At 46.7% G+C, this 24,102-nt stretch overlaps 1 protein-coding gene and 1 pseudogene across 2 annotated transcripts in view; both read left to right on the top strand.

The window, feature by feature from the left end:
* LOC140426939 (pro-neuregulin-2, membrane-bound isoform-like) overlaps positions 1-24,102 on the top strand; it is a 1,113,957-nt gene that overhangs the window by 362,322 nt on the left and 727,533 nt on the right. The window lies entirely within an intron of this gene.
* LOC140427521 (U6 spliceosomal RNA) lies at positions 23,172-23,261 on the top strand (annotated as a pseudogene).

Raw genomic sequence — 24,102 nt, 5'->3', positions numbered from 1 at the left:
ATGTTAACTAAATTCTTAGAATAAAGCTTGGTTTTCTTTGATTAAAAGCGCCTAAGAAGTCTGTTGAATAACACCTGAAAGGAAGGTGCTTGTGCACATCCTCGCCAAATTCAACAACATTCTATAGGTCAGGCAAACTCCATTATATACTTTGGCGTTTTTAAACCATGGTCCATAACAAGAGTCTCTGATATAGGGGGGTCTCTGATGGACAGGTCTGGTGGGGGGGTCTTATGGGGTCTGGTGAGAGTCTCTAGTTGGGGGTCTGATGGAAGTATGGCTAGGGTACTGATGGCAGTGTGATGGGTGGTCTGGTGGTCTGGTTGGGGATCTGGTGGGGGATCTGATGGGGCTGTTATGGGCTGTTATGGGAGGCTGGGGTTGTGGTGGGCAGAATTTGCATTGTGGGGTGATTCCTCAGATGGACTTTGGAGGCAGTTATGTTAAATACTTAATCCCTTGGCCCATCATGCGGTGGACCATGTCAGGGCCATGCTGGCAAGTATTTGCACCAACCCAAGCCCATGTAAATCCCGGCTAAGAGGGTTGGAGTGTCGGAGGCATGGAGAATCCCATGGCCAGCCTGTTAATAGGATGCAAATAGGATCAAATGGCCTATTGCATTCTGCTGCAACGCAGGGTGTGAACCTCGAAGACGCTACCAGGAGGGGACCGGAGCATCACAACGCCATTGGCGTCTGCCGCTGATCTGCTTTTTGCCTTACACGAGATTCTCCACCGTATCGGGATATCCGCTGCCAGCGGCGGGCGATGAAGAATACCCCCTAATGGCTCCAACAGATCAGGTGATCTTTGCTTATTCAACACAGACTATCAAGCTTCTGGAAAGTTCTAACTGAATCACCCTGGGTGGCAGATCTCTCTCTGGAATGGTCATAACTAGACACTGACACCGTGGAGTTCACACCTGTCATTGTTTGAAATTTACTCAAAACACAGAGACAATGTACTTGGGATTTTATGGCTACTTCCACTGCCGGGATTCTCTCATCCCGCCATGGCAGACCCCTCATGATGGGTTCGCTGGTGGGGTGGGGATGCGGGTGGTGCGTGGGCAAACCACACAAAAGCCCATAGACCTCAGTAGGACTGCAAGGTTACACAACCAATACTAGCATTGTCCAACTAGAATGGCTTTGAAGTCCAAAGCCATCACTACACAGTGACTCATCACATCCCCTGTGGCAAAACCCATCGTGGTGGGGGGAGGGGGAGCTGAATAATCCCAGCCTCTGTCTCCAGAATTGCAATTGAACTAAAGAAAACTGATGAGACCAATTGTCCACAAGTTAAATGTCAAAGACCACCATCTATTTCCTATTGTGTCGTGCTGGTTTTGGACTTCAAAGCCATTCTAGTTGGACGACGGTAGTATTGGTCGTGTGATCAAAACCAGCTTGAGATAAAGACCAAAGCAATCTTCAGAAAAACACTAAAGGTACAAAACCTGCAGAAAAGGCCGTGTCATGTTTTCAGTCATCAGCCAGCTTGAGAATCAGATTCTGAAATTTAGCTGCATGTCATCAAGCAGCCAAAGTACTTAACCTGTTCTAATTTCAAAGTTCACTTAAACATCAACCTCTTAGAGATTTGCCTCCAAGAAACCTCACAACCTACTGTGAAGCCTTTGCTTTACAAGACCCTGAATTTAACTGTATATCATCAAATCATTGAAGAAACCACAGGTCTACCATATGGGAGGCGAGGTGTCATAAATCAGAAACTGAATTGACTGTAATCTATAAAAGTGTACTAATCTTTGTGTGTGAGGTATGCGCGTGTCAGAGTTAAGAATGTTGTGTTAATTCAGGGTATGCATGTGAGAATAAACAGCTTTTATTTTAAGCTTCTGAAAGCTTGCTGCTGAATGTTTTAATTAGAATGCACACTCCAAGGGTAAGAAAAGACACACCTCGCTCCATACAAAACATACTGATTATAGGTAGGCAGAGAGCAGATACATTCTCTCCGTGACACTTCACACAGGGATTACTTTCTGCCTGATGATGTCAAGTAGTACTTTAAATACAAGACTGTTGAGACATAACGTACAATGTTTTTGCAAGTCCTGAAAGTCTGCTGTCGTGGACATTATATCCATGTCAGACATATAGTCCACTCGCAAGGCCATTCACATGCCAATATTTCATTAATAATCACCTCCTGCATTTAGTGCTTCCGTTGGTATGTGATCTTGTCCTTCTGCCTTTCAACTCTTGATGTGCTTTATAACTTTCCTTATCTCATCTTTCAGTGCCTCAGGTTCTAGTTCTACTTCTTTTAACTTACAATCTTCATTGGTTATCTTTTCTGGTTCTTTTCCAATTTTCTGCAATAATTGTCCTGTCTCAGCCTGATCTTGTCCTTATATAACAAGTTTCAGTTTTTATCCTTGATACCTATTCCTGGGTTTACATATTTCATTCCATATATGCAACTGCCGGTGCAACTGAGAAAAATCCTGCCTGCTGTCTTGTGAAAATGAGTCTGATACCTGAGTATATCGGAAGAGCGGTTCATGAAGTTACAACTGAAGGAGAGCATCAGGGTCACAAATTGGCAGAGACGGTTGGCCACTACTGGTGGCAGAGTTTCAGGTTTCAGCTGCCTTTTATGTCAGGAGGAATGATCAGAGACTTTACAGGAATCAGCCAATTTGTTTCCACTTGGAGGTTTGACACTTCCTTTTCTGCACAACGAAAGGATCACAAACTCTAGGGTTCAAATGCCACTGATTTCATCTCTCTCCCTGGCAACTGTCTGAGGCTGAAACAGGCACTTCTCAATCTTGATACCATATTAAATCCCAAGATTTGCTTTCGACTGCATATCTGCATTGTCACTAAATCTGCATTTCCACCTCCGTAACATCACTTCACTTCACTGCAGCCGTGCCTCAGCTTATTTGCTACTGAATCCCTCATACATGCCTTTATTACCTTTGGACTTGACTATTCCAATGCACTCCTGGTGAGCTTCCCACATTTAACCCTTCCTAAGCTTGAGGTCCAAACCTTTGCTTCCCGTGCCCTTACTCACGCCAAGTCCCATTTACCCATCACCCTTATGCTTACTGACCTATGCTAGCTTCCAGACCAGCAGCGCTTCAGTAGCACAGTGGTTAGCACTGTTGCTTCACAGCACCAGGAACCCTGGTTTGATTCCTGGCTTGGGTCACTGTCTGTGTGGAGTCTGCACGTTCTCCTCGTGTCTGCTTGGGTTTCCTCCGGGTGCTCTAGTTTCCTCCCACAGGTAAGAAAGACATGCTTGTTGGGCGAATTGGCCATTCTGAATTCTCCCTCAGTGTACCCGAACAGGCGCTGGAGCATGGCGGCTAGGAGCTTTTCACAGTAACTTCATTGCAGTGTTAATATAAGCCTACTTGTGACAATAAAGATTATTATTATTAAACATTGTTTTCAAACCCCTCTGTGGCCTTGTCCCTCGCTATCTCTGTAACATCCTCCAGCCATGTAATTCTCTGAATGTATGCACTGATCTAAGTCTGGAAATTTAAACATTCACAATTTTAATTGTTCCATCAATGCAGCCATGTCTTTGGCTGTCCATGCACTAAGTTCTGGAATTTCATCCCTAAGCTTATTAACTGTTCAGTAATTCCTCACTTAATGTTCTTGGTGCATTATTTAAAACTGTGACTTTGAACAGAATAATGTTGAGTCAATCAGATTTTCCCTAACAATTAATGTATAAACTGGAGCTGGGTTCCACAGTCAGTTTCTCCCCCAGTCTCCAGAAAGTGTCCCCCAATCCCCAACAAGTCTCTCCTCAATCCCCAGCAAGGCTCGCCCCCGTCTCTGTTACTTGGCTGGGGAAAAAGCAAATTAGAAGTATTTTTTGCCATTTGGAAGCCAGCGAAGGTTGCTGTGAGCTGGACAGATGCAGGGTGGGAGTGAGGCAGTGAACAGGGTGGACACAGGTCTGATCCGGGAATGTCTCAGGTTCTACAGGTCGACGTTCAATCCTGATGGAATTACACAATGGACACGCCGGGCCATCCAAGATGAAAATGTTCATCAGGATCTACATCTGGTGGCCCTGGCTCGATACAGAGACTGAGAATCCAGTGAAGCAATGCCCCTTGTGCAAGGAGAGCATCAAGCTCCCACCTTCAGCCTTTTTGCACCCACGGGAATCGGCAGGAAGACCATGGGTGGTCTTCACATCTACTTCACTGGCCCGTTCCTGGGATTGATGCTCCTTATTATTGTCGACGCCCACTCAAAGCTTCTGTAACCCAAAGCGTACCAGAGGTTCGTGTATCCAATAATGGTATCCTCTTTACCAATGGAGAATTTCAGTCTAACGCCATTAAACACATCCGAGCGGTGCTGTACCATCCATCGTCTAATGGGCCTAGCCGAGCGGGCAGTTCAAACATTCAAAACCGGAATGAAGAAACCGCCTGCTGGTTCCCTGGATACAAAACCGTCCCGGTTCCTCTTTGATTATAGAACCACGCCACACTTGACAATGGGTGTCACACCAGTGGAATTGTTATTGGAAAGATCACTGTGCACCAGGCTCAGCCTGCTGTTTACCAAATTAATAATAATAATCTTTATTAGTGTCACAAGTAGGCTTACATTAACACTGTAATGAAGTTACTGTGAAAATCCCCTAGTCGCCACACTACGGCGCCTGTTCGGGTACACAGAGGGAGAATTCAGAATATGCAGATCACCAAAGAGCACGTCTTTCAGGACTTGTGTGAGGAAACTGGAGCATCCGGAGGAAACCCACGCAGACATGGGGAGAATGTATAGAATCCATATAGACAGTCACCCGCGCCAGGAAATGAACTCGAGTTTCTGGCTTTCTAAAGCAACAGTGCTAAACCACTGTGTCTTTGGGGGGGGGGGGAAGGTGGAATCAATGCAAGAGACACAGAAAAGGAACTATGACACCAGAAGATTCGAAAGGGTTTTTAGAACAGGAAATGCTGACTTATGTGCGAAGCTTTGGAGATGGCTCCCAGTGGATCCAAGGAGTTGTGCTGGAAAAGACTGGTCCAGTGTATACAGTCCTGGACTACCTGAGAAGCAGGGAACCCACTCCACTGGAGACGGCTTCAGCAGAGACATCCTCGTCACCTGTTGCAACTGCCTCCAGCAAGGGGACTCAGCCTATGGGGGACCCGAGATGCATCTCCCCAATGATGAAGATTTGGGTTCTGAAATGGAGACGAGGAGATTGATCCTCTGATGGAGGTCAACACCGAAGAATAGCCTCCGCCCGTGATCCTTTGGCGCTCAACAAGGAAGCAACGAAACCCAGTCCATTTCACGCCACCCCTCTTCCCCCCAAATCCGTCCCTACCTGTCACCTACTCGAGCCAAACAACGGAAGAGGCCTCATTGCCATGGGAGTGAGGGGTTGGTTTGGACCTGGGGGGGGGGGGGGGGGGGGGGGGTGGGGGGGGGGGGGGGGGAGATGTGATAACCGTCATGAGGAGCATGGGGGAATCGCTGATTGATCTCCCTGTGGGTTTCATAGATATGAGTTCATGTGGTGAGCGGGCAGTAGTCCACCCAGCGGGAGCTCATTAGCTTGACCTTTAAAAGTAGCTCCCAGACCCAGACTGGGAGTTCCTGATAGACCTGGGCTGGACCTTTGTTTGAGCGGCTTTATTTTCAGTTTAAAATAAACCTGTTTGGCCTTTCACTCCGCGCCTCCTGGAATTATTGCACTCATGCTGTAGAAAATTATTTGAACTTATTGAACTATTCCAAAAGCTGTTGCCCAAATACACTCTGACTAATATTGAGGTGGAGGGGAAAGTCAGGAAGTCACCACCTTCTTGTATTTTTATCCAATATATACGTGTCTTTGCTCTTGTGATACCACTTTAAGGGAATATGCAAATTGTATTGGATTGGATTGGATTTGTTTATTGTCACGTGTACCGAGGTACAGTGAAAAGTATTTTTCTGCGAGCAGCTCAACAGATATTAAGTACATGGGAAGAAAAGGGAATAAAAGAAAATACATAACAGGGCAACACAACATATACAATGTAACTACATAAGCACTGGCATCGGATGAAGCATACAGGGTGTAGTGTTAATGAAATCAGTCCATAAGAGGGTCATTTAGGAGTCTGGTGACAGTGGGGAAGAAGCTGTTTTCGAGTCTGTTCGTGCGTGTTCTCAGACTTCTGTATCTCCTGCCCGATGGAAGAAATTGGAAGAGTGAGTAAGCCGGGTGGGAGGGATCTTTGATTATACTGCCCGCTTTCCCCAGGCAGCGGGAGGTGTAGATGGAGTCAATAGATGGGAGGCAGGTTTGTGTGATGGACTGGGCGGTGTTCACGACTCTCTGAAGTTTCTTGTGGTCCTGGGCCGTGCAGTTGCCATACCAGGCTGTGATGCAGCCTGATAGGATGCTTTCTATGGTGCATCTGTAAAAGTTGGTAAGAGTCAATGTGGACATGCCGAATTTCCTTAGTTTCCTGGGGAAGTATAGGCGTTGTTGTGCTTTCTTGGTGGTAGCGTCGACGTGGGTGGACCAGGACAGATTTTTGGAGATGTGCGCCCCTTGGAATTTGAAACTGCTAACCATCTCCACCTCGGCCCTGTTGATGCTGACAGGGGTATGTACAGCACTTTGCTTCCTGAAGTCAATTACCAGCTCTTTAGTTTTGCTGGCATTGAGGGAGAGATTGTTGTCGCTACACCACTCCACTAGGTTCTCTATCTCCCGCCTGTATTCGGACTCATCGTTGTTCGAGATCCGGCCCACTATGGTCGTATCGTCAGCAAACTTGTAGATGGAGTTGGAACCAAGTTTTGCCACGCAGTCGTGTGTGTACAGGGAGTAGAGTAGGGGCTACGTATGCAGCCTTGTGGGGCGCCGGTGTTGAGGACTATTGTGGAGGAGGTGTTGTTGTTCATTCTTACTGATTGTGGTCTGTTGGTCAGAAAATCGAGGATCCAGTTGCAGAGTGGAGAGCCAAGCCCTAGGTTTTGGAGCTTTGATATGAGCTTGGCTGGGATGATGGTGTTGAAGGCGGAGCTGTAGTCAATAAATAGGAGTCTAATGTAGGAGTCCTTGTTTTCGAGATGCTCTAGGGATGAGTGTAGGGCCAGGGAAATGGTGTCTGATGTGCACCGGTTGCAGCGGTATGCGAATTGCAGTGGATTAAGGCGTTCTGGGAGTATGGAGGTGATCAACCTCTCGAAGCACTTCATTATGATCCAGTATCCAGGATCTAGAGCAGCATGTGACCATCAGCTAGTCGTGTGTGTGTAGGAATTGTAGTCATGCTGTCCTTGTGAACACTGATTGCTGAATCCATACAGTAGACCTGTCTGCTGAGCCATTCTGTATTGAACCTTCAAATAAACCAAACTTATGTATAGTTCACTAGTCTGGGTGTGAGATTTATGGGTTTGTGTAAAGCAGGGGTAGAAGCACAACAATTTCCACCACAAGTAGTTGGAAAACTAAGTGCCAGTTCCATCACTATCCAAGAGAGATGTTTTAGGTCCAGTCTGAAATAAAGGCCAGCTTGTTATGGGGCCCCGATTGCATTTTCAATATTTCAACCTGTCCTCAATCCCCCCCCCCCCCCCTCCCCCAAAACTAAAAAAAAACCTGCTGGATGAGTATCTTTGAATAGAAATCATCTCCTTCCCACATCCGGTTGTTGTAGCTCGCAAAGCCACTCGGCCACTTCTCTCTGCTGACCACACAGAACTGCTGTCTGCAATATGCATTGATTTGTAGGGAAGCCTGTAACCTGATCACAAAAAAAGTATTTCTCTGCACTCTTCCCCATGGTAACTTGTATCGGGATAGAAATGCTAATAAGCTATCCTTGAAAGCCCAACTCTCATCTTGTATCTAAAAGAACAGTTTGAAGCACAACTGTCTAGAAACCTGACATTCGCAACATTTTTCTGGTTCTTCTGAGAGTCTCACTGTCCACACACAGGCTGTCGCCATTGTCTCCAAACCTTGCGACATAAAATATCTAAGCCTTCCTTTGATCTCTAACAATGAAACCACCCAGGCTTACTGTCAAGCAGACTTCAGAATAGATCATGCAACCCGTTTCATTTTAATTTAAATTAAAGGCAGTGGGGTGAATTCTCCGCCTCCCCAGCTGCGTGTTCCTCGGTGGCACACCATTGCTGATAGTGGGATTTTACGTTCCTGCCACCGGCAAATGGCATTTTCCATTGTGGCCATACCCACCCTGCCGGGAAACCCACGGGCGGGGGTGGCGTTGCCGGCAGATCGGAGAATCCTGTCGGCAGAGAATTCACCCCTGTGTCTAAAAACATAACGATCTTATAAATTTCATAATTGTAATGCTACTAAGTACCAAACTCCTGCTGTGAGTGTAGAAAAGAGGTAATCATTTTTGGCTGTCACTCGCTGCTGCTCTGTGGACATTAGGAGGCATATCAAAGTGGAGGAGATGCTCAGTGTGCTCGGAACAGTTGTTCCAAGAGTAAGAGTGGAAACCAGTTGCTTGCCATGATCTCTCTTGTCCCTTTAGATGTCATTTTGAAGTACTACTGAATCAGTCAAAATTATGATACTTGTACAAGCAATGAAGGACTTAATAGCATAGATTTACCTTTTGGGATGAGCATTCAAATTTGGATGGATGGATCAGATCAAGGTCTTGTTTAATTATATGGTCAAAACTGAGCCCCTGTTGGATAAAATCTACTGCAAGGCTGGGTCTGCAACCCGCTGCATGTTTCCTATGGAGTACATAATGTGAGAGTGCTTGTGAAGTGATTGGATGCAGAGTTGAAAGTCATTCCATTTCATAGCACTATCATTCTGCCTCCTAATGAGTACCAATACATTTGTGCACAGAAATAATTTCCTGTAAGAGTGAAAGCAATTCATAACCATGTCAATGATAGCAGTCTATTTTTTCATAAGATATAAAGAATGCATGTTGCTGTCAACCACAAGTGCCTGATATTTACAAATTTATGTCAAAACTGTTATATAATCTAAAGTACACCTCTGGTTTCCAGGTAACCATATACTGTAAAAACAACTCAAGCAAAATGAATGAAACTCCATAAGTTTCCAAAATCTAATATTGTTCCAGTCTTCAAGTTGTTTATTCTTTAAAACAAAAACCCTTTTCCTCTGGGATTTGGGTTCAGATTAGGGCAGACCGGTAACATGAATGACTTCAACATTTAGGCATAAAATCCATAACAATCAGATTTAAGGGTTAAAGGCATGTTTAAAATTTTGTGGGTGAAATTCAAGGTGGGTGGGTTGCTGGGGGAATAATGAGGACAATTGCAGATCCGCTCTGAGCCTGGCCTTAGCCTCGAGGTGACCTAATGATTTTCCACTACCTCCTGATCATTTCACAATCATAATTTCCCAGGAAATCAGTCAGTGGGATTTTAAAGAGGAACTAAAGTTAAAATGTCCCAGATCTCACACAATTATCCAATCCCAAACTCAACCAGTATCTTCTGTTTGAGCAAATGGCTGTTGGGTGCTCTCCAACAATTGGTGGCAAATTCCTGTGGGTGAAACTGACATAATGATCTCCTGGTTATTTATGCAAGATTAACCTTCTTGCTCTCTGTGAGGGTCAGCATCTGCATTTGTTGTTACCTATAAAATTACTATGCAGTGTACTGGAGGTAGTGACTATAGAGGAAGAACAAATTGCCTGTGTGCACTTAAGATGCACTATGTGCCTAACGTAATTATTTAGGTGACCGATTGCTTCATCAAAGAGATTGGGTTTAAGGGAAAAAAAGCAGAAGAGAGGTGTGTGGTTTAGGGAGAAAATACCAGAGCTTTGGCCCTTGCCAGCTAAAGGCACATCTGCTCATGATAAGCACCTAAAATTGGGGATGCTCAAGAGGCCAGAATTCGTGGCACTCATTTATATCAGAGAATAGTGGGGCCAGAGCAGATTACTGAGATCAGAAAGGGATTTGTAGACTGGATGAACATTTTTTAATTGAGGCATTGCTGAACTGGGAGCCAATGTAAGTCAGTGAACGCTGGAGTGATGATCAAACAGGATTTGGTGCGAATTAAGATAGAGGTAGGAAACTTGAGGATGACCTCAAATTTAGAGAGGGTTGGCCTTCAGGCAACACACCATCTTGACTTGGAACTTTATTGCTATTCCTTTCCTGTCGGATCAAAATCCTGGAACTCCTTTCGTAACAGCACTGTGGGCGTACCACATGGACTGCAGTGGTTCAAGAAGGTCATGTTCTCAAGGATAATTAGGGATGGTCAGCAAATGCTGACCTATCCAGCAATGTCCACGCCCCATAGTAGAATAACAAACAGAGCTTGGTGTTCTCAGGCAGATTGCTGCTGTTCCACTCTCTTACTCATCTCGGACATAACATTTACAGTTTTTGCAATGCACATGTTAATTTCAGCATCAATTGACAGATTGCTGGTGATTGTAGAGCTGAGATATATCAAACTATCAACAACCTCCAGCATCACATTGTCAATATCGATAGATGGCAGGATGACAACATTCTACACCATGACATTTGTCTTCCTGAAGCTGATGGTAAACCAAACAAGCATTAACGAGTCTGTCCATTTGCTTCTGTACGTGTTCCTCAGTATGGAATGTTAGGGTGGCATCGTCAGCGTAGAGCAACTCTCTGATGAAGTCTTACACATCTTTGCCTTGGGGTGGAACAGTGGTTAGCACTGCTGCCTCACCTCTCCAGGTACCCCGATTCTGGCCTTGGGTGACTGTGTGGAGTTTGCATGTTCTCCGTGTGTCTGCGTGGGTTTCCTCCGGGTGCCCCGGTTACCTACCACAGTCCAAAATGTTCAGGTAAGGTGGATTGCCCATGCTAAATTGCCCTTTTGTGTCCAGAGATGTGCAGGGATTGGGAGGGGCAGTGGGGCCTGGGTGGATTGCTCTTTCAGAGGGTCAGTGCAGACTCGATGGACCGAATGACCTCCTTCTGACTGTAGGGATTCTATGATTCTATGACCTTAGGTGAACAAGAGCGAACACCTTTCTGTCAGTTCATGTCTGTAAGTAGACATCCTCTGGAAATTACCTGAAGACATATGACAGCAGCAAAGAGGATATGCCAGAGAATGTCAGTGCCAAAACACAAACCTGTTTGACGCCACTGCAGATCTCAAAGGGTTCTGTGTTCCCCCATCAGAGCTGACCTTATCCAGTCTGTTTTCATGGAAAGAGGAGATCACATTGAGCAACTTCCCAGAGTAGCTAAATGTCTCCAGCAGCTTATTTAAGCATTAGCACCTGGAGCTTTGCCCATGGCAAGCGATTGAATAGCTTTGATAAGCTCCTCCACAGTAAATCCAATGTCCAGCTCTGCATGACAGTCTGGTTTTCTATGGTGTCGAGAGCTTCCTCAGTGACAGTGTCCACCCTAGTACAACTTGAAGTTGTGTCTCACTCATCTCTCCAACTATTTGTTATAGAATCTATACAGTAGAATCCATTTGGTGCAGAAGGAGGTCATTCGACCCATCAAGTCTGCACTGAAATCTCCCAACAGGTAACAATGTTCTGACTGAGGGAAAAAGCTTTGAGGGTTTTATGCTCACTTTCAAGCCTAGTCGCTGCTGTGGTAGAATGTGCGTTGAGAATGCTCTCAGAGAGTCATGTCTGATGATGATCAGATCCAACTGGTGCCAATGCTCTGATCTTGGATGTCTCCAGAGCACCTTGTGACATGGTTTATTCAGAAAGAAAGTGTTAGTTACACAAAACTACTGGCAGAAAGCTCAAGCAGTAGTCTGTCTTTTCTCACTTATTTTCCCCAAGCAATGATGTCTGAGGTAGGAAGGCCAAGCTCCACTGTCTGTGTTTAAGCTTGCGTTGAAATCTCCCAACAGGTAAAAATGTTCAGACTGAGGGATTCTGCTGAATGCAGTGTCAATCTCCTCCTAGAACTGGTCTTCTGCCTCTGTATTGGAGCACAACACTAGAGCAGAGATACTTATGAGGTTAACTGAGTTGAGGTGGATGGAGAGAACATGGTCTGAATCATTTGTTGGGGTTATATTAACGAGAGTGGCAAGTTACTTACAGCAAACCTACACTTTGATCACGCATTTCCTCAGAGTTCGTCCCCTGCATGCACTCTCGACAAACTCTTTTGTAGGGATGTGGCTTCAATCTATCAGGTTCCATATTGCTCACACGTTATTAACCAGCTGCAAATTGTCTGTCAGTTCCATGTACATAGTCCTGATGTTCCAGCTTGCCAATGGAAGAGTTGACATCTTCCTTTTGTTTGTTTCCCCGGTGTTGTTGTTAGGTTCAGTTGTTGAGCAGAGACTCTAAGCTCTAGGCACCCATTGAAAGAAATGGCCTGAGATAGGTCAGAACCTTACTAGGTCTGGGGCTGCCCAACTTGAGGTGAGTGGTGGTTGACCAGTGGGACATTCTGTTCTCTCCAGAGCGCAAGCCAGGGCAATCTTTATGGCGACGTAGGTGCAGTGATCTGTACATCTGTACATACATCTGCACATACACCAGGGACTGCAGCACAGATGTAACAGCCACAGCATCACTAGAGGGCAGCATCAGAGACGGGTATAAAGGGTCGAGCCCAAGGCAGGATCCGCCTCTTTCAGAAGCACAGGGCTAGGGAGCAGCAGCACACAGAGACAGCTCAGCATAGGCAGCTTACCTTACCTTCACTGGCCATACCTCTTGACTGTATTATATCTAGTTAAGCTCTGGAAAAAATTTGAGCAACTAGAGTTGTTGTACCGTGAAGACCCTGACGATGAGTTATTCGGATTGGGGAATCTTCAGCCCAGCATATATGACATCCCGACTCGTGAGTGCAGGATTATGCTGCGGCCTGACGCCAAGAAACAGAGAGTAGTCCACACACTACGAAGGGTCCCAGCCTCCACACAAGATGATTTGTTCACAGAAAGTGATGATTTGTCCAACGAACAATACACACAATACTGCTCAGACATGGCTGAGTTATTCAGCGATCCTGATCACAGCATCAGCAACACGGTTGAAAAGCTCAATATGACTCTTCTCATGGTAGATGAATCCAATACATGGTGCCATGGCAGATCGCCGGTACATTGGATGACAGCAATACCCAAGACCAAGACGACGCCACACAGAGAGCACAGAATGACTCCGTTGAGAGAGCACAGATCGACTCTACAGTGAGAACACTGCACAACTCCACAAAGAGAGCGATGACAGACTCCACAGAGAGAGCGATGACAGACTCCACAGAGAGAGCGATGACAAACTCCACAGAGAGAGCGATGACAAACTACACAGAGAGAGCGATGAAGGACTCCACAGAGAGAGTGATGAAGGACTCCACAAAGAGTGACACAAGCCTCCACAAAGAGAGTGATGCAAGCCTCCACAGACAGCTCGGTGACAGAGTCAAAAATGGAAGGAAGCAAACACTCCAAAGCGAACGCCATGCATGTACAAGACCATGAAGATCTATCAAGTTTATTTGAGCCACCAGAAGAAGACACTGAATGTCTACCCACTGTATGTGAGACAAGTGACGAAGAAATCACAATTCCCATACAGGATGTGTAGGATCACAGCGAGACTGAGGTATCTCAGCTCGTCTGCACAGAAGCACTCAATAATCAGAGGACGGCCACCCATGAGTCCAGAGGGACCACGTCAATAGAAATCCTGAAGATTTTGACTCCAGAAGAGGAGCACCAAGAGTCCAGAGAGACCACGTCAATAGAAATCCTGAAGATTTTGACTCCAGAGGAGGAGCACCAAGAGTCCAGAGAGACCACGTCAATAGAAATCGTGAAGATTTTGATTCCAGAAAAGGAGCACCAAGAGTCCAGAGAGACCACGTCAATAGAAATCGTGAAGATTTTGACTCCAGAAGAGGAGCACAAAGAGAGCAATGATGATTTAAATGAACCTGAAATGACTCCAAAAGAGGAGCACCAAGAAATCAATGATAATTCAAGTGAACCAGAAATGACTCTAGAAGAGGAGTACCAAATAAGCAAAGAAGAGGAATTGAATCCACCACAAATGACTGATGTCACCAACATCAATGCAACATCAGATCATTCTCACAATTCTCAAGAAGATACCACAAAGGACACTGACACCAATAGCTGTGACAGTGACTCAAATCATCCACACGGCACACTCATTGAGCGCAACAAGAACAACAAAAACCGCAAGAAGCACAGCAGAAACAAGAACAACAACAGCAACAACAAAAACAACATGCAGCGCAACAAGAACGACAAAAGCAACAAGAAGCATCCCAGAAACAACATGCACAACAAGAAAAAGAACATGAATTTAAGCTAAAACAACGAAAACAGAATCAACAAGCGTGACAAAAAGAACGACAACAACAAGAACGTCAACGAAAACAACCAAGACAGAAACAACAAAAACAACAACAATGAAACAATGACCTGCACAACATGGTACAACTCTGCACGTGAAGGACAATGCCACAGCACACTGCAAAACAATGACAAGACTACAAACAAGCCATGGCATGATAAAGAGATCTCATAAATTCACATCTGCTCCAGAACAAACAAGCAAAACAGCTTTCACGAACGATGACATACAGAATCAATACCACAAACACAGGAAAATGTTGAGGTCAGACAACGGCGCGACACAGAATCGCTACCCGCAATCAAATGGAACTGGGGAAAAAGGTGTCCAAATCATTAAACGACTCATCTGCAAAGCAGCCGAGTCACGTTCCGACATCAACCTAGCTCTGTTATCGTACCGAGCAACCCCATTGAGCTCAGGACTGTCACCTTAGAGATAGGTCAGAACCTTACTAGATCTGGGGCTGCCCAACTTGAGGTGGGTGGTGGTTGACCAGTGGGACATTCTGTTCTCTCCAGAGCGCAAGCCAGGGCAATCTTTATGGAGACGTAGGTGCAGTGATCTGTACATACATCTGCACATACACCAGGGACTGCAGCACAGATGTAACAGCCACAGCATCACTAGAGGGCAGCATCAGAGACGGGTATAAAGGGTCGAGCCCAAGGCAGGATCCGCCTCTTTCAGAAGCACAGGGCTAGGGAGCAGCAGCAGACAGAGACAGCTCAGCATAGGCAACTTACCTTAGCTTCGCTGGTCATACCTCTTGACTGTATTATGTCTAGTTAAGCTCTGGAAACAGAACAAACCCATTGAATAAAGTATTTGTCTTAACTGGAAGTCTACAATCTTTATTCAGACTTAGAGAATAACATAGTAGGCTGCCAAAAACATAAGGGTCCCCTGTCAACCTCGCTGCTTGAGTACAAGGTAATGCAAAGCACTATGTTTGACACTGGCTTGGGTGCAGGAGTTTTCAGAGAGTTGACATAGAACATAGAACAGTACAGCACAGTACAGGCCCTTCAGTCCACAAGGTGTGCCGACCATTTATCCTAATCTAAGATCAACCTAACCTACACCCCTTCAATTTACTGCTGTCCATGTGCCTGTCTAAGAGTTGCTTAAATGTCCCTAATGACTCTGACTGCACCACCTCTGCTGGCAGTGCATTCCACACAGCCACCACTCTCTGTGTAAAGAACCTACCTCTGACGTCTCCCCTATACCTTCCTCCAATCACCTTAAAATTATGTGCCCTTGTGACAGCCATTTCCGCCCTGGGGAAAGTCTTTGGCTATCCACTCTATCCATGCCTCTCATCACCTTGTACACCTCTATCAAATCACCTCTCTGCCTTCTTCGCTCCAGTGAGAAAAGCCCTAGCTCTCTCAACCTTTCGTCATAAGACATCCCCTCCAGTCCAGGCAGCATCCTGGTAAATCTCCTCTGTACCCTCTCTAAAGCATCCACATCCTTCCTATAATGAGGCGACCAGAACTGGATACAATATTCCAAGTGCTGTCTAACTAGGGTTTTATAAAGCTGCAGCAAAACCTCATGGCTCTTAAACTCAATCTCCCTGTTAATGAAAGCCAACTCACCATATGCCTTCTCAACAACCCTATCAACCTGGGTGGCAACTTTGAGGGACCTATGTACGTGGATGCCAAGATCCCTCTGTTCCTCCACACTTCCAAGAATCCTGCCTTTAACCCTGTATTCAGCATTCAAATTTCACCTTCCAAAATGAATCAATTCACATTTATCAAGGTTCAACTCCATCTGCCACTTCTCAGGCCAGCTCTGATGTGTTGGGTGTTCTATCACAAACAGTGTCACCAACACTTGAAGTGGTGCAACTCTATTTTATTATAAGGTTAATTATATTAACATACTTGAACTGTGGGTAAATACAATACCAGCTTTAACTATTGACCCTTGCCTAGTCCTAACCAGATGATGCACTCAGCACATGGTGAATGTCTGTGATGCAGGCTGTGAGCTCTGTGCTCCGAGCTGGCTGCTACTAGAATGAGCGGGAATTCTCCTGTCCCCTGTCTTTATAGTGCGTGTGCTCTCACTGGTGATTGGCTGCGGTGTTGTGTATGCTGATTGGTCCCACTGCATGTCCATCAGTGTGTGTGTGTGTGTCTGCACCATAATATACTGGTGTATATTATGACATCCCCCTTTTATTAAAGAACATGTGCCTGCGTGACAATAAATATTGTGTAGTGAATGTACCTGACTATGTGTGTGCGTGTTATTTACATGACTATGTACATGAGGCTAATCTATTTACACGGGAAGGTGCCTGGTGCAGAGAAATAGTGTGTCACACCAACAATGAAATGAACATTATATACAAACTACTGGAATGATGAAACAGATAACAGAACAGATCAAAGAGTCCAACATTGTAAAACTCATAAGTCAAGTCTTTGAGGTGGGCGACAAATTCTGGTTGACCGCCTCAAGGGTGGGTCAGGAGCCACCGGCTGAGGAACGGGCTGGGCCACGGCAGAGTGAGGAGGATGCAGAGTATTCGGAATCTCCACATCGTCCAGGTTGGGGACAACAGGAGGGCATGGCACCGGTGGAGGATCACGTAGCGAGCGTGGAACGAGACAAAGGGCACACCGATTGCGGTGGTGAATGGAACTATCTGGCAGATGAACCAGGAACGAACGGGGAGACACCTGCCGAAGAACCACAGCAGTTGCAGACCAGCCACCCTCCGGAAGATGGAGGCGGACGTTGTCATCCGGCGCCAGAGCAGGGAGATCAGTTACCCGAGCGTCAAGCGCCGCCTTGTGTTGTGCACGAGACTGTTGCATCCGCTGAAGGACCGGAACGTGGTCGAGGTCTGGGACGTGAATGGACGGCACCGTGGTCCTGAGGGTGCGACCCATGAGCAGCTGGGCTGGTGAGAGGCCAGTGGAGAGTGGGGCCGAACGATAGGCCAGCAAGGTGAGGTAGAAGTCGGATCCTGCATCGGCAGCCTTGCAGAGGAGCCGTTTGACTATGTGGACGCCCTTTTCCGCTTTGCCATTGGATTGGGGGTGCAGGGGTCTGGATGTCACATGCACAAAGTTGTATCTGCTGGCAAAGTTGGACCATTCCTGGCTCGCGAAGCAGAGGCAATTGTCCAACATCACAGTGAGTGGGATGTCGTGACGAGCAAAGGTCTCCTTGCAGGCACGGATGACCGCCGATGATGTGATGTCGTGCAGGCGTACGACCTCCGGGTAGTTCGAAAAATAGTCTAACAATCAGAACATAGTCCCTGCCGAGCGCATGGAACAGGTCAACGCCTACCTTAGACCAAGGGGACGTGACCAACTCATGGGGCTGTAGGGTCTCACGTGTTTGGGCCGGCTGGAACCGCTGACAGGTGGGGCAGTTGAGCACTGTGTTGGCGATGTCCTCATTGATGCCAGGCCAGTATATACCCTCTCGGGCCCTCCGTCGGCACTTCTCCACGCCAAGATGGCCCTCGTGTAGCTGTTCCAAAACGAGCTGGCGCATGCTGTGCGGGATCACGATGCGGTCCAGCTTCAGGACGACACCATCGACTGCTGCCAGATTGTCTCTGATATTGTAGAACTGTGGGCATTGGCCCTTGAGCCACCCGTCTGTCATGTGGCGCATGACACGCTGTAGTAGGGGGTCTGCCGCAGTCTTGCGGCAAATTTGAATTAGGCTTTCATCCGTGGCCGGCAGATTGGAGGCCATGAAGGTCACATGGGCTTCAACCTGGCAGACGAACCCCTCTGGGTCACACGGGGTGTTGACTGCCCTGGACAGAGCGTCGGCTATGATCAAGTCCTTGCCCGGGGATGTATAGGAGCTGGAAATCGTACCGCCGGAGTTTAAGCAGAATGCGCTGGAGGCGAGGGGGTCATATCATTCAGGTCTTTTTGTATGATGTCGACCAGCAGGCGATGGTCGGTCTCGACAGTGAATTGGGGGAGGCCGTACACGTAATCATAAAATTTGTCGACCCCAGTCAACAGGCCCAGGCACTCCTTTTCAATCTACACGTGGCGCTGTTCCGTGGGGGTCATGGCACATGACGCATATGCAACGGGGGCCCATGATGAGGCCTCATTGCGTTGCAGGAGCACTGCCCCAATGCCGGATTGGCTGGCATCCGTTGACATTTTTGTTTCCTTCGTGGGATCAAGAAATGCCAATACGGGGCCGTGGTAAGCTTGGTCTTAAGCTCCTCCCATTCACACTCGTGGGCAGGAAGCCATTGGAAGTCTGTCATCTTCCTGACCAGGATCCGGAGAGCTGTGGTATGGGAGGCGAGGTTGGGGATGAACTTCACCAAGAAGGGGCAGCACGGTAGCATTGTGGATAGCACAATTGCTTCACAGCTCCACGGTCCCAGGTTCGATTCCGGCGTGGGTCACTGTCTGTGCGGAGTCTGCACATCCTCCCCGTGTTTGCGTGGGTTTGCTCAGGTTTCCTCCCACAGTCCAAAGATGTGCAGGTTAGGTGGATTGGCCATGATAAATTGCCCTTTGCGTCCAAAATTGCCCTTAGTGTTGGGTGGGGTTACTGGGTTATGGGGATAGGATAAAGGTGTTGATCTTGGGTAGGGTGCTCTTTCCAAGAGCCGGTGCAGACTCGATGGGCCGAATGGCCTCCTTCTGCACTGTAAATTCTATGATAATCTATGAAGTTGACCATGCCCAGAAATTGGAGGACCGCCTTCTTATCCGCTGGCTTCTGCATGGCCGTGATGGCTGCCACCTTGTCCGCATCCAGCCTCACACCCAACCGGGAGATGTGGTCCTCTCGGAACTTGAGTTCCATCTGGCCGAAGGAACATTTGGCTCTGTTGAGGTGAAGGACTTGGTCCCGTATTCGTTTGACAACACGCAGGAGGTGACTGATATGCTCCTGTGGGGTGGTGGACCAAATGATGATTTTGTCAACATAGACGCGCACACCCTCAATGCCCTCCATCATTTGCTCCATGATCCGGTGGAATACTTCTGATGCCGATATAATCCCAAACGGCATCCTGTTGTAGCAGTATCTGCTAAATGGGGTATTAAAGGTACACAGCTTTCTGCTGGACCTGTCTAGTTGAATTTGCCAGAATCCTTTCGAGGCGTCAAGTTTGGTGAAGATGTTGGCTCGAGCCATCTCGCACGTGATCTCCTCGCGCTTGGGAATAAGGTAATGCTCCCTCATTATCTTGCGATTCAGATCCTTTGGGTCAATGCAGATCCGGAGCTCGCTGGAAGGCTTCTTTACGCACACCATAGAACTGACCCAGTCAGTTGGTTCCGTCACTCTGGAGAGCACTCCTTGGTCCTGGAGATCCTGCAGCTGCTGCTTGAGGCGGTCATTGAGGGGTGCTGGGACTCTATGAGGTGCATGAAACACAGGTGTGGCGTCTTGTTTGAGCGGGATTTTGTAAGTGTATGGAAGCGTGCCCATGCCTTCAAAAACGTCGCGGTGCTGGTCGATGATGGCATTGAGTTGCGCCCTGAACTCCGCATCCTGGAAGGCAGACGTGTCCTCTGGAGAGAGAGATTGTACTCGTTGAACGAGGTTTAGGAGTTTGCACGCCTGTGCGCCTAGCAGAGAGTCCTTCGAGGAACCCACGAACTCGAAGGGAAGGATGGCTTTTTGCGAGTTGTGCGTCACTTCGAGTTGGCATGAACCGGTAGCAGGAATGACGTTGCCATTGTAATCCACTAGTTGGCAGGTCGACGGAAGAATGGTTGGTTTAACCCCAAGGGTCTGAAAGGCTGACCACGCTAGGAGATTAGCGGAAGCACCAGTGTCCAGGCGGAATCGTATCTGGGATCGGTTGACCGTCAGGGTGGCACACCACTCGTCGTCTGGATCAATGCTGTGCACCGACAGCGGCTGGTGGCTTTGATTCGGGGACAGCCTGTTCTTTGTTATAACAGCGACTCGAAAAGGCTCCCTCGGGTCCTCGGTGTCACTGATCTCCGGGAAGTTGGAATCGGACTCGGTTTGGGTGTAGGTAACTGCTTGTTGCAGGGTTCTTCGGAGGTTTATTTCATTTCCTGGTTCAATTTGAGGCATTGTGCTGTCATTCCAGGTGAAGAAAGTTTGTTTTACAGCTTTAGAAGATTTTCTCTTTGATTTGGGACGTTTCCCCTTTAAATGGGCGTGGTCCGGGGACTCTGACGTCATGACGCGCGTGACGTAGCAAGTAGGAGGCGTTTGCACATGCGCAGATCGCGGTTCCTTTACTGATGGCCGTTTTCGTGATTGCGCATGCGCGGCGTCTCGCAACTGCAGTTCCTTTACCAAGATGGCCGCCGACCAAAATCGTTCTCTGCTCCGGGATTTCGGCCTCGAGGTGAGCACTGGCGCTTCTCTTACCTTTTCTTGCTGGTTGGAGTGTGTTTTCCTCACAGTATTTGCCGAATTTGTCCAGGACTGCCTGGAAGTCGCTCCTGTTTTGCCCCTTGGAGAACTTGAATTTTTAAAAGATTGCTCTGCTCTGGCACCGGCGATGGTGAGGAGAAGCTCTGTTTTTTCAGGATCGGCCAGGTCTTCTAGTTTAGCTGCCAGCAGGAAGATTTCAAACTTTTGCCTGAATGCCTGCCAGTTTTCGCGGAGATTGCCGTGGCACTGGAGCTGCTGCGGAACCCGGATCTTGAACATCTTGCCTGGGTATCGTTGCTGGTTGTCACTGTACATTGAAGTATGGCTATCTGGACTGAACCAGTTCACTCCTGGTATCATGATGTGTTGGGTGTTTTGGATCACAAACAGGTCACCAACAATTGAAGTGGTGCAACGCTATTTTATTATAAGGTTAACTATATTAACATACTTGAACTGTGGGTAAATGCAATGCCAGCTTTAACTGTTGACCCTTGCCTAGTCCTAACCAGGTGATGCACTCAGCACATGGTGAATGTCTGTGTTGCAGGCTGTGAGCTCTGTGCTCCGAGCTGGCTGCTACTAGAATGAGCGGGAACTCTCCTGTCCCCTGTCTTTATAGTGCGTGTGCTCTCACTGGTGATTGGCTGCGGTGTGTATGCTGATTGGTCCAACTGCATGTCCATCAGTGTGTGTGTGTGTGTGTCTGCACCATAATATACTGGTGTATATTATGACCAGCTCTGCATCCTATCAAGTCCTGTTGCAACCTGCAACATCCCTCAACACTATCTACAACTCCCCCAACCTTTGTGTCATCGGCAAACTTACTAACCCACCCTTCCACTTCCTAATCCAAGTCATTTATAAAAACCACAAAGAGCAGAGGTCCCAGAAGAGATCCTTGCAGGACACCACTGGTCACCGACCTCCAGGCGGAATACTTCCCATCCACTACCACTCTCTGTCTTCTTTCAGCCAGCCAATTCTGTATCCAGACAGCCAAATTTACCTGTATCCTATGCCCCCTAACTTTCTGAATTAGCCTACCATGGGGAACCTTATCAAATGCCTTACTGAAATCCATATATACCAGATCCACTGCCCGACCTTCATCAATGTGTTTTGTCACATCCTCAAAGAATTCAATGAGGCTTGTGAGGCATGACCTGCCCCTCACAAAGCCATGCTGACTATCTTTAATCAAACTATGTTTTTCTAAATAATCATAAATCTTATCTCTCAGAATCCTTTCCAATATTTTGCTCACCACAGACGTAAGACTGATGGGTCTGTAATTCCCAGGGATTTCCCTATGCCCTTTCTTGAACAGGGGAACAACATTCACCTCCCTCCAATCACCCGGTACTACTCCAGTGGAGAGTGAGGACGCAAAGATCATCGCCAATGGCGCAGCAATCTCCTCCCTCGCTTCCCGTAGTAACCTTGGGTATATCCCGTCAGGCCCAGGGGACTTATCTATTCTGATACTTTTCAAAATTTCCAGCATATCCACCTTCTTGATATCAACCTGTTTGAGTCTATTAACCTGGTTCACACTGTTCTCATGAGCAACAAGGTCCCTCTCTCTAGTGAATACTGAAGCTAAATATTCATTTAGGGCCTCCCCTACTTCCTCAGACTCTAGGCGCAAGTTCCCTCCACTATCCCTGATCGGCCCTACTCTCACTCTGATCATCCTCTTATTTCCCACATAAGTGTAGAATGCCTTGTGGTTTTCCCTAATCCTTCCCGCCAGGGCTTTTTCATGCCCCCTTCTAGCTCTCCTCAGTCCATTTTTGAGTTCCTTCCTGGCTACCTTGTAGCCCTCTAGAGCCGTGCCAGATCCTTGCTTTCTCAACCTTCACGTAAGCTTCCTTCTTCCTCTTGACTAGAAGCTCCACTTCTCTTATCATCCAAGGCTCCTTGACCTTACCATTCCTTCCTCGTCTCAGTGGGACAAAACTATCCAGCACTTGCAGCAAGTGCTCCTTAAACAACCCCCACATTACTGTTGCCCAGTTCCCCAAGAACAATTGTTCCCACTTTATGCTCCTCAGTTCCTGTCTAATGGCAGTATAATTTCCCCTCCCCCAATGAAATACCTTCCCATACTGTCTGTTCCTATCCCTCTCCATGACATATTAAGGTATCAGTACATCATTGGGCTACACTCCAGATTTTTTGTCAGGGATTACTCCCTTAACCTTCAACTCTCCCAAGGTGTCCAGAGGCAGCAGAGTTATTCACCCATAGCTGGGAGTTTAGTTCCTGATTGCCAGCGCATGTCCACATACCAGTGGGCCTGTGCACTGCATGTTTGGGCGCCAAATCTGCTGTCTTCACTCACATACGTGACACATCATATTGACTTGTTGGACACAGCTTGCTTTGTCAGCACATACACTAAGAGTCAAACGATGCAGAGATGATTAGCATGGCCCCTGTACAAATTAATGAAGCGTTCTATATATAGCAAACATAAGGAGCTTAACAAAGTTAGTATTAGTAAAAAAAATAGTACTGGAGAAATGAATAGGACTGAGGGGTAAAAGACTTTAATCGGCATTTGTCAAATGAGTAAAGCCTGTGACCTTTTTTTCAAGCAGACGCACTTTTTTTTCATGCAAGCACAGGATGTAAAAGTAACTTTTTCCAGTGGGAAAATTGTTTAAAAATTCCCAAAAGCATATTCCCCCTTTTTCTTTTCTCCTTTTGTCTGTTTCAACTGCTTCTACAATAACTCGGGAGATGAGAACATTTAATAGGTGCCTTACTGACCTCTAATGATTCATGCATCTGAGGTGAAAGAGCAGGCAAGTTAAGTTATCATTCAGTCGAGGCTTAAACTCCATCCATGTTGTGATGGTGACCTTTAATTAATTTCCTTATTAATAGCACCAGTGACAATGACTCTAGGAGTGGAGGAATTATCCTCAGACAGCTTGTATTGGCATATTCTATTTGGAATGAATGTCGTGTTATTTCATTTGGAAAAAGGAATTTTGAATAATTTTTTTTTCACATTTTGACAGTTCAAACTGAACTAACCTCGCTCTCTGCTTTTGGGTTGATTGTTTTCAGCAAGAACAGCAATAGATATTTTGACAGGATCCATTTGAAATGACACAGTACAATTTCAGAATACATTATAGATGTATTATCTGGTTGTTTCACCCACGATTCTATATTAACATGCCTGCTGTGATCTCCATCCCTGAATTGCGCACCAAATAATATTTAATAAATTGAATTTACAGTGAGTGAAAAGACAATTTAATTTATCCATTCAGCAAAGAGTGGGTTTTAGATACCTG

This window comes from Scyliorhinus torazame, chromosome 7, assembly GCF_047496885.1.
Source record: "Scyliorhinus torazame isolate Kashiwa2021f chromosome 7, sScyTor2.1, whole genome shotgun sequence".
Classification (NCBI taxonomy): domain Eukaryota; kingdom Metazoa; phylum Chordata; class Chondrichthyes; order Carcharhiniformes; family Scyliorhinidae; genus Scyliorhinus; species Scyliorhinus torazame.
The sequence above is the reverse complement of the archived record's forward strand: the minus strand, read 5'-3'. Positions and strand labels throughout refer to the sequence as shown.